General features: G+C 49.3%; 1 long non-coding RNA gene across 1 annotated transcript in view; it reads left to right on the top strand.

Annotated features, from left to right (window-relative positions):
* LOC116780009 overlaps positions 1-6,277 on the top strand; it is an 893,112-nt gene extending 886,835 nt beyond the window's left edge. Inside the window, exon 3 of the long non-coding RNA XR_004354282.1 lies at positions 6,197-6,277. This is a non-coding gene — a long non-coding RNA (uncharacterized LOC116780009). The remainder of the gene's footprint in view (positions 1-6,196) is intronic.
* Positions 6,278-10,179: the final 3,902 nt, after the last annotated feature.

A 10,179-nucleotide genomic window follows, 5' to 3' on the forward strand; every position in this document is an offset into this window, starting at 1 on the left:
CTAGCAGTTGGGAGGCAGGTCTGAAAACTGCACCACAAAGTCAAAACTTTCTAGCTTTCTTTCCTGGGGATAAGGGCAGTCATTTCCTATTTTCAGACCTGCCTCACAACTGACAGCCCGACTTCTAAAATTCCATACAAACAAAGATTCCTCTCACACCAAAGGTGCCAGCAGAGAAAACTCTTGCTGTTCATGGGTGCTCCAGGCTGACAAACGAACTGTACCAAAAAACCAAAACTTGCAGGTTTTCTTTCCAGGTGATAAGGGTTGTTGTTTCCTGTTTTCAGATTTGCCTCCCAACTGCCAGACCTACTCCCAAAATTTCATATAAACAAATTTTCCCCCGAGACTAAAGTTTCCCGCAAAGAAAGCTCCTGCTGTTAATGGATGCCCCAGGTTGACAAACCAAGTGCAACACAAAGCCAAAGCTTGCTGTCTTTCTTTCCTGGTGATAAGGGCTGTCATTTCCTATTTTCAGCCCTGCCTCCAAACTGCCATCCCAAATTTGCATACAAGGATTCCTCCCACACCAAAGATACAAACACAGAAAGTTCTTGCTCTCGATGGAGTCTCCAGACTGACAAACGAACTGCACCACAAAGACTAAGTTTGCAGACTTTCTTTCCTGGTGATAAGGGCTGTTTTCTGTTTTCAGACCTGCCTCCCAACTGACAGCCCGACTTCTAAAATTCCATATAAAGAAGGATTTCTCCCACAAGAAACGTCAGCACAGAAAGCTCTTGCTGTTCATGGATACCCCAGGCTGACAAACCAACTGCACCACAAAGTCAAAGCTTTTGGTTTTCTTTCCTGCGGATAAGGGCTGTCATTTACTGTTTTCAGCCCTGCCTCCCAACTACCATCCTGACTCCCAAAATTGCATATGAACAAAGATTCCTCCCACACCAAAGATGCCAACACAGAAAACTCTTGCTTCCCATGGAGTCTCCAGGCTGACAAACCAACTGTACCACAAAACCAAAGCTTCCAGGCTTTCTTTCCTGTGGATAAGGGCTGTTGCTTCCTGTTTTCAGCTCTGCCTCCAAACTGACAGCCCGACTACAAAAATTGCATGCAAAGAAAGATTCCTCCCAGACTAAAGTTGCCAGCACAGAAAGCTCTTGCTCCCCATGGAGTGTCCACAATGAGAAAAGAGTTGCTCCACAAAGCCAAAGCTTACTGGCTTTCTTTCCAGACAATAAGGGCTGTAATCTCCTGTTTTTGTCCCTATATACTACTGACAGCCTGACTTCCATAATTGCATACAAACAAAGATTCCTCCCACACCAAAGGTGAAAGCACAGAAAGCTCTTCCTCCCCATGGAGTCTCCAGGTTGACAAACCTTCTGCACCAGAAAGTCAAAACTTGCAATCTTTCATTCCTGAATATTAGGGTTGTTGTTTCCTGTTTTCAGTCCTGCCTCCTAACTGACAGCCTGAATTGTAAAATTGCATATAGATTCCTGCTACACCAAGGATGCCAGCATGGAAACTCTTGCTCCCCATGGAGTCTCCAGGCTGAGAAACAAACTGCACCACAAAGTCCAAGTTTCCAGGATTTCTTTCCTGGCGGTAAGGACTGTTGTTTCCTGTTTTCAGACCTGCCTCCCAACTGCCACCCTGACACCCAAAGTTCCATATAAAGAAGGATTCCTCTCACACCAAAGATGCCAGCATGAAAACTCTTGCTCCCCGTGGAGTCTCAAGACTGACAAACCAACTGCACAACTGTGGTGGTTTCACTCTAGGCCTTCCTGGAGACCAACTTGTAGCCAGGAAGGAACTAAAACAGTGATCACGGAAGTATTCCATGCTATTCCTTTACGTAAATTGAGGTATAAATAAAACCAGCGGGAGGGATCACTCTCTCTTCCTCTCCGGCGAGGTTCGAGAACGGTGGGTCCCTGTTTCAGTCGGGCTTATCTGGAGCCGAGGCCTACAGTGACTGCCGTTATCTGCCACGTGTGAGGGGAGAGCCGAGGACCGTGTCTGGTCATCCTGCCTGTTCGAAGGGAAGTGGTGAGATTTTTGCTAGTTTGCCTTCGGTTGGCTGTTTGACTTGTTCGGTCCTTGCCCCTTTTTGTCCTTCTCCCTTCCCCCCCCCCCTTCCCCCCCCCTCCTGGTGTGTGGTATTCTCCTTTTGTGTATCTGTCTCATATGTAGAATATATATATATATATTTTTTTTTTTGCTATAGCTTTGGTTGCTTGGTTTTTTTCCTTTGTCCCTCTCTGGGAGGCGGGTCCTTGTTGTCGAGTTTCGGGGGACTTGGCGGGAAGCCAGCTCGAAACTTGTACAACAACTAACCCAAATCTTGCCCTCTTTCTTTCCTGGCGATAAGGGTAGTCATTTCCTAATTTTTGACCTGCCTCCCAACTGACAACCCAACTCCCAAAATTGCATATAAACAAACATTCCTCCCAGACTAAAGTTACCAGCAAAGAATTCTCTTGCTCCCCGTGGAGTCTTCAGGCTGACAAACGAACTGCACCAGAAAGCCAAAGCTTGCAGGTTTTCTTTCCTGGCGATAAGGGTTGTTGTTTCCTCTTTTCACCGCTGCCTCCCAAATGCCAGCCTGACTCCCAGACTTCCATTCGGAACAAGATTCCTCCCACACCAAAGATACCAGGCACGGAAACTCTTGCTCCCCATGGAGTCTCCAGGCTCACAAACCAACTGCAGCACAAAACCAAAACTTCCAGTTTTCTCTTTTGTTGGCACGGGGAGACTCCTGAATTTTCCTCCCGGGTACGCACTTTTGGGCACGAGAGTTAGAACATCCCTCCAAGCTCAACAACCCGGTTCAGCATCTCCTGGACTGTCCGGGGAGCATCCCTGCTGGTAGCAGGAACACTTCTGCTGACATCAAAGACCACTTGGGGTTTTGTCAGGGACTGTAGCACTAGTGCTATGGTGAGGCAGTGAATGGAAGAAACACCTTCCCCAGACATGGTACGGCAGTTCCCACCTGCTTTGGACTTCATGGAGATGCAACCTCTGTGAGGAGAGTTCTGCTGTGTCCCTCCTCCTGCTCCTCTTGCTCATAGGACTGGGGAACAGCCTGTCACACCTGAACTGGATGTGCTGGAACCAGCACATCTCCAGCAGGTTGAGGGGCACTCAGATGCAGGACTTCATGGAATTAAACAAACCCTGGGATATCTTTGGAACTTCATGGAATCAAAGAAGTAAAACAAAAGTATTAAACCCAGTGACCAGAAACCATTGGATTGAACCTTTCTTTAATATGCCAGCTGGGGATTCGTGGGGGCACTCTGCCATGCATGGATCAAAGAATCAGTATAAATTTCGGAATATAAATACAGTGACACTTGAAAGACCCCACCTGCCCTTCACAAGCAGTCCATAATTAGGTTATGATTTTGGGGTCAAATAGCATCTTGGGTTTTATTCGTGGAGCAAGACTGCCATCTAGCGTCCATTTCTTCTGACCACTCTCTGAATGTGACTGTCCCTCCCATAAGAAATGGACTCTAGATGACCATCTTGTTCCACGAATAAAACCCAAGATGCTATTTGACCGCAAAATCATAACTTAATTATGAAGGGGTTGTGAAGAGGAGTGGGGTCTTTCAAGTGTCACTGTATTGATATTCCAAAATTTATATTGATTCTTTGATCCATGCATGGCAGAGTACCCCCATGAATCCCCAGTTGGCATATTAAAGAAATGTTGGATCCAATGGTGTCTGGTCATTGGGTTTAATTCTTTTCTTTTACCTCTTTGATTCCATGAAGTTCCAAAGATATCCCAGGGTTTGTTTAATTCCATGAAGTCCTGCATCTGAGTGCCCCTCAACCTGCTGTAGATGTGCTGGTTCCAGCACATCCAGTTCAGGTGTGACAGGCTGTTCCCCCGTCCTATGAGCAAGAGGAGCAGGAGGAGGGACACAGCAGAGCTCTCCTCACAGAGACTGCATCTCCATGAAGTCCAAAGCAGGTGGGAGATGCCATACCACGTCCGAGTTTTCTCTGGGGAAGGTGCTTCTCCCATGCATTGCCTCGCCGTAGCACTGGTGCCACAGCCCCTGCCAAAATCCCAGGTGGTCTTTGTCGCCAGCAGAAGTACTCCGGCTACCAGCAGGGATGCTCCCCAGAACAGGTCAGGAGAGGTTGACCCAGGTTTCTGAGTCCGGAGGGATGTTCTGCTTCTCGTGCCCCTCGACCATTCTCAAAAACGTGTGCCCTGAAGAAAAATTCAGGAGTCTCCCCAGGTCAGTAAAACAGAAATCTGGAAGCTTTGGCTTTGTGCTGCAGTTGGTTTGTCAACCTGGAGACTCCATGGGGAGCAAGAGCTTTCTGGGTTGGCACCTTTGGTGTGAGAGGAATCTTTCGTTGTATGCAATTTTGGGGGTCAGGTTGGCATTTGGGAGGCAGGTCTGAAACCAGGAAACAACAACCCTTATCCCCAGGAAAGAAAGCCTAGAAGCTTTGGCTTTGTGGTGCACTTGGTTTGTGAACCTAGGGCATCCATGTACTGCAGGAGCTTTCTCTGCTGACAACTTTAGTCTGGGAGGAATATTAGTTTGTATGCAATTTTGGGAGTCGGTCTGGCATTTAGGAGGCAGGGCTCAAAACAGGAAATGACAACCCTTATCGCCAGGAAAGAAAGGCAGTAAGGTTTGGCTCTCTGGTGCAGTTTGTTTGTCAACCTGCAGACTCCATGGGGAGCAAGAGTTTTCTGTGCTGGCATCTTTGGTGTTGGAGGAATCTTCGTCTATATGCAATTTTGGGAGTCGAACCGGCAGTTGGGAGGCAGAGTTGAAAACAGGAAACAACAACCCGTATCGCCAGGAAAGAAAGCCTGGATGATTTGGCTTTGTGATGCAGTTGGTTTGTAACCCTGGAGACTCCACGGGGACCAAGAGTTTCCGTGCTGGCATCTTTGGTGTGGGAGGAATATTTTTTTATATGCAGTTTTAGAATTCATGTTGTCAGTTGGGAGGCATGTCTGAAAAGAGGAAACAACAGTTTTTATCCCCAGGAAAGAAAGCCTGGAAGCTTTGGCTTTGTGGTGCAGTCGGTTTGTCAGCATGGAGACTCCATGGGGAGTAAGAGCTTTCTATGCAAGAATCTTCGGTGTGGGTGGAGTCTTTGTTTGTATGCAATTTAAGAAGTCGGGCTGGCAGGTGATAGGCAGGGCTGAAAACAGGAAATGACAGCCCTTTTCTACTGGAAAGAAAGCCAGCAAGCTTTGGCTTTATGGTATAGTTGTTATGTCAATCTGGAGACTCCATGGAGAGCAAGAGTTTTCGTGCTGGCATCTTTAGTGTGGGAGAAATCTTCGTCCGTATGGAATTTTTGGAGTCGGGCCGGCAGTTGGGAGACAGGTCTGAAAACAGGAAACAATAGCCCTTATCGCCAGGAAAGAAAGTCTGCAAGCTTTGGCTTTGTGTTGCAATTGGTTTGTCAGCCTTGATCGTCCATGAACAGCAAGAGCTTTCTGTGCTGGTGTCTTTCTTTTGGGAGGAATCTTTCTTTATATGGAATTTTAGAAGTCTTGTTGGTAGTTGGGAGGCCGGTCTGAAAACAGGAAACAACAGCCTTTATCACCAGGAAAGAAAGCCTGGAAGCTTTGGTTTTGTGGTTGTTTCGGGACGAAGTTGGGATGTTATTTTTCGGTCTGTGTTTGGTCCTAGCCACCTGCAGAAGTTTGCGTTTCCTCCTGCCAAGTCTTCCGATAAAGCATTGAACTTGACCTTGGAGGGAGAACTTCTGTGTAAACTGTTTTAATTGGTCTGTTGTGATTGGTCAATTGCTTGTCAAGGGCATTTGGAGGACAAAGTGATGAGGAGGTGATGATGGCACTCCCCCAGCCTCAATTGGGAAAGACCCCCCCACAATTCACTGCGCCTGCATGAGGGAATTTCCAAAGTGCTCACGCATGCTCAGGAGGGGTGCACTTACATAACCAAGAGGGTGGGATTGGGAGCCCCTGACGGGGCGGTGCTGACCACACCTCTCCGGAGCAGGTGTTCTCAAAAAACTTTATAAAGGCAGACACGCTTCCCGGGGGGTGGTTCGGCTCTTCAGGATGGACCAAGTTGCTTTTAGCGGGGACGCCTGCTGAAGTGGGAGCCTGTCACCCCTCCGGAACACGCAGCTGCTACAAAGAGGCTTTATTACTGGTTAGAGTGGGTAAGACAGGTGATAACTTGGTGAGTAGGGTGTCGAGCTATCTTTCTTGGGTCTTTTGTGCACTTTTTCCTCCGCCCTAATCCTTTTTCCCTCAGGCACCTGTTTTTCCCCCTTTTCCCTGTTGCCACCTTTTCTAATAAATAGCTATTTTGCCAACTAGCAACGGTGTTTGGTTTATTCACGTTCTAGAATCCCTCAAACCTGTTTTTCCCTGATATAGTTTCCCCTCCCCGTTACAGTGGTGCAGTTGGTTTCTCAACCTGGAGACTCCATGGGAAGCAAGAGTTGTCTGTGCTGGGGTTTCTTCTGTGGGAGGAATCTTCTTCCGTATGCAATTTTAGGAGTCAGGTTGGCAATCTGGGGGTAGGCATGAAAAGAGGAAACAATAACCCTTATCCCCAAGAAAGAAAGCCTGGAAACTTTGGCTTTGTGCTGCAGTTTGTTTGTCAGCCTGGGGACTCCATGAGCAGCAAGAGCTTGCTGTGCTAGCAACTTTAGCCTGGGAGGAATCTTTGTTTATACGCAATTTTGGGAGTCGGGCTGTCAGTTCGGAGGTAGAGCTGAAAACAGGAAATGAGTGCCATATCCCCAGGAGACAAAGTGATAAAGCTTTGGCTTTGTTGTGCAACTGGTGTGTCATTCTGGGCACTCCATTGGCAGCAAGAGCTTTCTGTGCTTCCATCTTTGGTGTTTGAGGAATATTTGTTTGTATGTAATTTTGGGAGCTGGGTTGTCAGTTGGGAGGCAGGTCTGAAAACAGGAAACAACAGCGCTTATCGCCAGGAAAGAAAGCCTGGAAGCTTTGACTTTGTGGTGCAGTTTGTCTGTAAGCCTGGGGACACCATGGGCAACCAGAGGTTTCTGTGCTGGCAACTTTAGCCTGGGAGGAATCTTTGTTTCTATGTAATTTTGGGAGTCGGACTATCAGTTAGGAGGCATGTCTGAAAACAGGAAACAATAACCCTTATCGCAAGGAAAGAACGCCAGCAAGTTTTGGCTTTATGGTGTACAACTCAGTCCATTTTCTGCTGTTAGGGTGCTTATGGAAAGTTGCTACTAGGGGCTTCCAAGGACAACTTTCCTGAGAGTGATCTGCATCTCCACAACTAACACAACTAGTTGTGTGTCTGACTTCTTCCTGTACTCTTATCTGGGCATCTAAAGCTGCAGTTAAAGAGGCAGGTAGCTGCTTCTCAGAGCTAGCTCTTTGGTAGGGTTGTACCAATTTGACAGTGTTGCAGTCTTCCCCTGTAGGAGGGTTCTGCAAAGCTCCTTCCCAGCTTGCGTTTTCCCTTTCAAAAGTCAAGTGCTTGTACCGCATCTCTCTGGTTTCATTGTATTCAATTTGCTTGTTTAAAGCAGACTGCAGCAGGTCTACACATCTTAAATTTGAGTCAGTATAACTTTGTAACCCTTTAATGAGGGACAGGTAATTATTTTGGTTTCTAGTGAGAGTGTTTTCCATAGCCTTTATGGTTTGCCTCGTTACTACATCGCATATTTCTCTATGGTGTTTTGATTGTATATCTAACGAGTTATAATTTGTATCCCTGCTTAACTGATGTACTGTGACGCTTGCCTTATCGTTTGGGCATGCCTGATTACTATTCAGGTTTTCCATACGAAGTGCCTTGTCTAGACATTGTTCCCACATGTTAGCTGACCTCTCCCCATGTGCCTTTTTGCTCCCTTTCATTGGAACCATCTCTGGTTCCTTCTCCCCCTCCTTCTCCCCCTCCCCCCATTCCTCCCATTCCTCCCCTTCCCCGGTTGCCTCGGTGAAACCGGTTCTTTGTGTCGGGGCAGTAGTGGGCGGTGGGTAGGGGATGGGGTTGTTTTCCCCTTTGTGTGTGTGGGTGGGGCGGGGCTGCGCCTGGGCCGAAAGAGAAAGGTTGGGGCTTGGGCCGTTTTGGTGGCAAGATGGCTGCTGCCATGGTGGGCCATGTGGTCGCTGTTCATTTGCAGCGAAGGGGGACGAATACACCCCATCGCTGTAACAGAATCGCCTACTCTGGTCTCGTGGGCCAGGAGCTTGCATGGCAATCTCTGTCCCTTCCCAGCAACTCGCGTGTCCCGGCTCCCGTCTCCCGTCCCTCCCCGGTACGTCTCGTGAATTGTATTACTGTGTTGTGTTGTATTGCTATCAGCAGTGTGTGCGGGGGATGGGGTGCGGGTTGTTTCGTTCTTCCCTGTGTGATTTGTGCAGGGTAGAACTTATCACGGAGTAACTGATTTATGTTGCAAGGGCTGGCGATTGCCTGTGTCTGTGTTTCGTTTCAGTGTTTCATGAGGTTTCTATGGAAACAGGGTGTCTTATGTTTACCTTATCCCCGAGCGGCTGGGAGCACACGTGTTCGGGGTCCTTTGTGTAGCAGTTTTGGCTTATCTGACAGTCTTTTCTCTGCGGTTTTTTTCTTTCAGCGTGCCTGCGGGGGTCCGGGTCTGTTTTGGCTGCGGCGTGGGCGTACCGCTCCGAGCCGGGGCCGCCGCATCGATCCCGGTGGCCCTCGGCTGCGCACCGGCTGGAGCCGGGTACAACACCGCACGGAGCCACTGCTGCCGCCGCCCGCCGCGCCCGGGACCAGGGTCGGGGCCAGGGTCGCTCCACCCAGAGCCGGTGCCTGGGACCGCAGCCGGTACCAGTCTGCTGGCACCCAGGGCCGTGACCACTGCCACCAGGGCTGCAGCACGGCTGCCGCTGCCCGCGCGGGCACAGATGGACTCAACGGCACCGGACCCGGCGCTGCTCCGCAGGCACCCACAGCGGGCGGACCAGACACGGCTGTGCAGGCACCTGGCGTCGAGTACACAGGCACGGCACCGTCCGGAGGAGACGTAGAAAGCTCCTTAAGGTGAAATTCAGCCACTATGGTCACAAGATCGTCTCCCAGGCCATCAGCAGTACATTCATGCCGTAGCTGTCTTTGATTATCTTGGACAAGTGCTGCCGAGTCACTAGCAGTGCGTCCATCTTGGCGGGGCCGTTTGGTTGCCCCGGCCCCGCTCCGCAGCTCCGGTCCCGCTTCATCTCCCTTTGGCTCCGCCCAGTCCCTCTTCTTTAGTACTCTAATGTCCTCCCAGGCAAAGCAGCCTCTCTCCCAGTCCGAAGACACAAAAGTAACAAGCGACATAACTTAGCTTCACCAGTCTAACACCAAAACGCTGTAACAAAGATTTCCAGATGACAAACACACGTCTTTCGTTTGCACACAAGGTCTGCCCCCATGGTGACTAGGAAAAAGTTCCCAGGAGTTCACCTGCACCTTATCAAGTGCCAGATGCACCCAGGCTCTCCAGGCAACTTGTGCCTTCCAAGTGCAACAGAAACACTTGCCTTAAGGTGTAGAGAACATTTGGACCCGGGTCCTGCAGCACCCCGCTGCTTTAACAGCTCCTGAGCACCGAGACATCGCTGCGCCTTGCCCTGCAGCTCACCTACCTCCGGTCGCGATACCCCTGCAACCCAGGCAATACTCAACAGTCTTTTTTCTTTTCGTCTGGTCCTCACACAGGGCACCTACTGTCGCTGGGTACCTGTCGAAAGGCCTCGGTCCGATGGGAGAAGAACGACACACAAGACACATGAGGATAGTGAGACAAAGAGATGTCTGCCTGCCCAGCACAGCAGGCAGCCTTTTCTTAGGTTCTCCCACTTCTACTTTCCCACACACAACACGCACATATTTCCACCAAAACACTGAGGAATGATGCACCTGCACTTCAGCCACACAGCTCAAGGCTGTGTCCATGGGAACTATCTAATTAGCTCCACTGCTCCCATGGAAAACGGCCTAAAACTTTGTAACATTCCAAACCCCTCAAATTTCAGTTGTGGGGCTGTGACTTCACCCCACAACAGCCCTTATCCCCAGGAAAGAAAGCCAGCAAGCTTTGGCTTTGTGGTGCAGCTGGTTTGTCAGCCTGGAGACTCCATGGGGAGCAAGAGCTTTCTGTGCTGGCATCTTTGCTGTGGGAGTAGTCTTTATTTATATGCAATTATGGGTGTCAGTCTGGTAGTTG

This window comes from Chiroxiphia lanceolata, chromosome W (assembly GCF_009829145.1).
Source record: "Chiroxiphia lanceolata isolate bChiLan1 chromosome W, bChiLan1.pri, whole genome shotgun sequence".
NCBI lineage: Eukaryota > Metazoa > Chordata > Aves > Passeriformes > Pipridae > Chiroxiphia > Chiroxiphia lanceolata.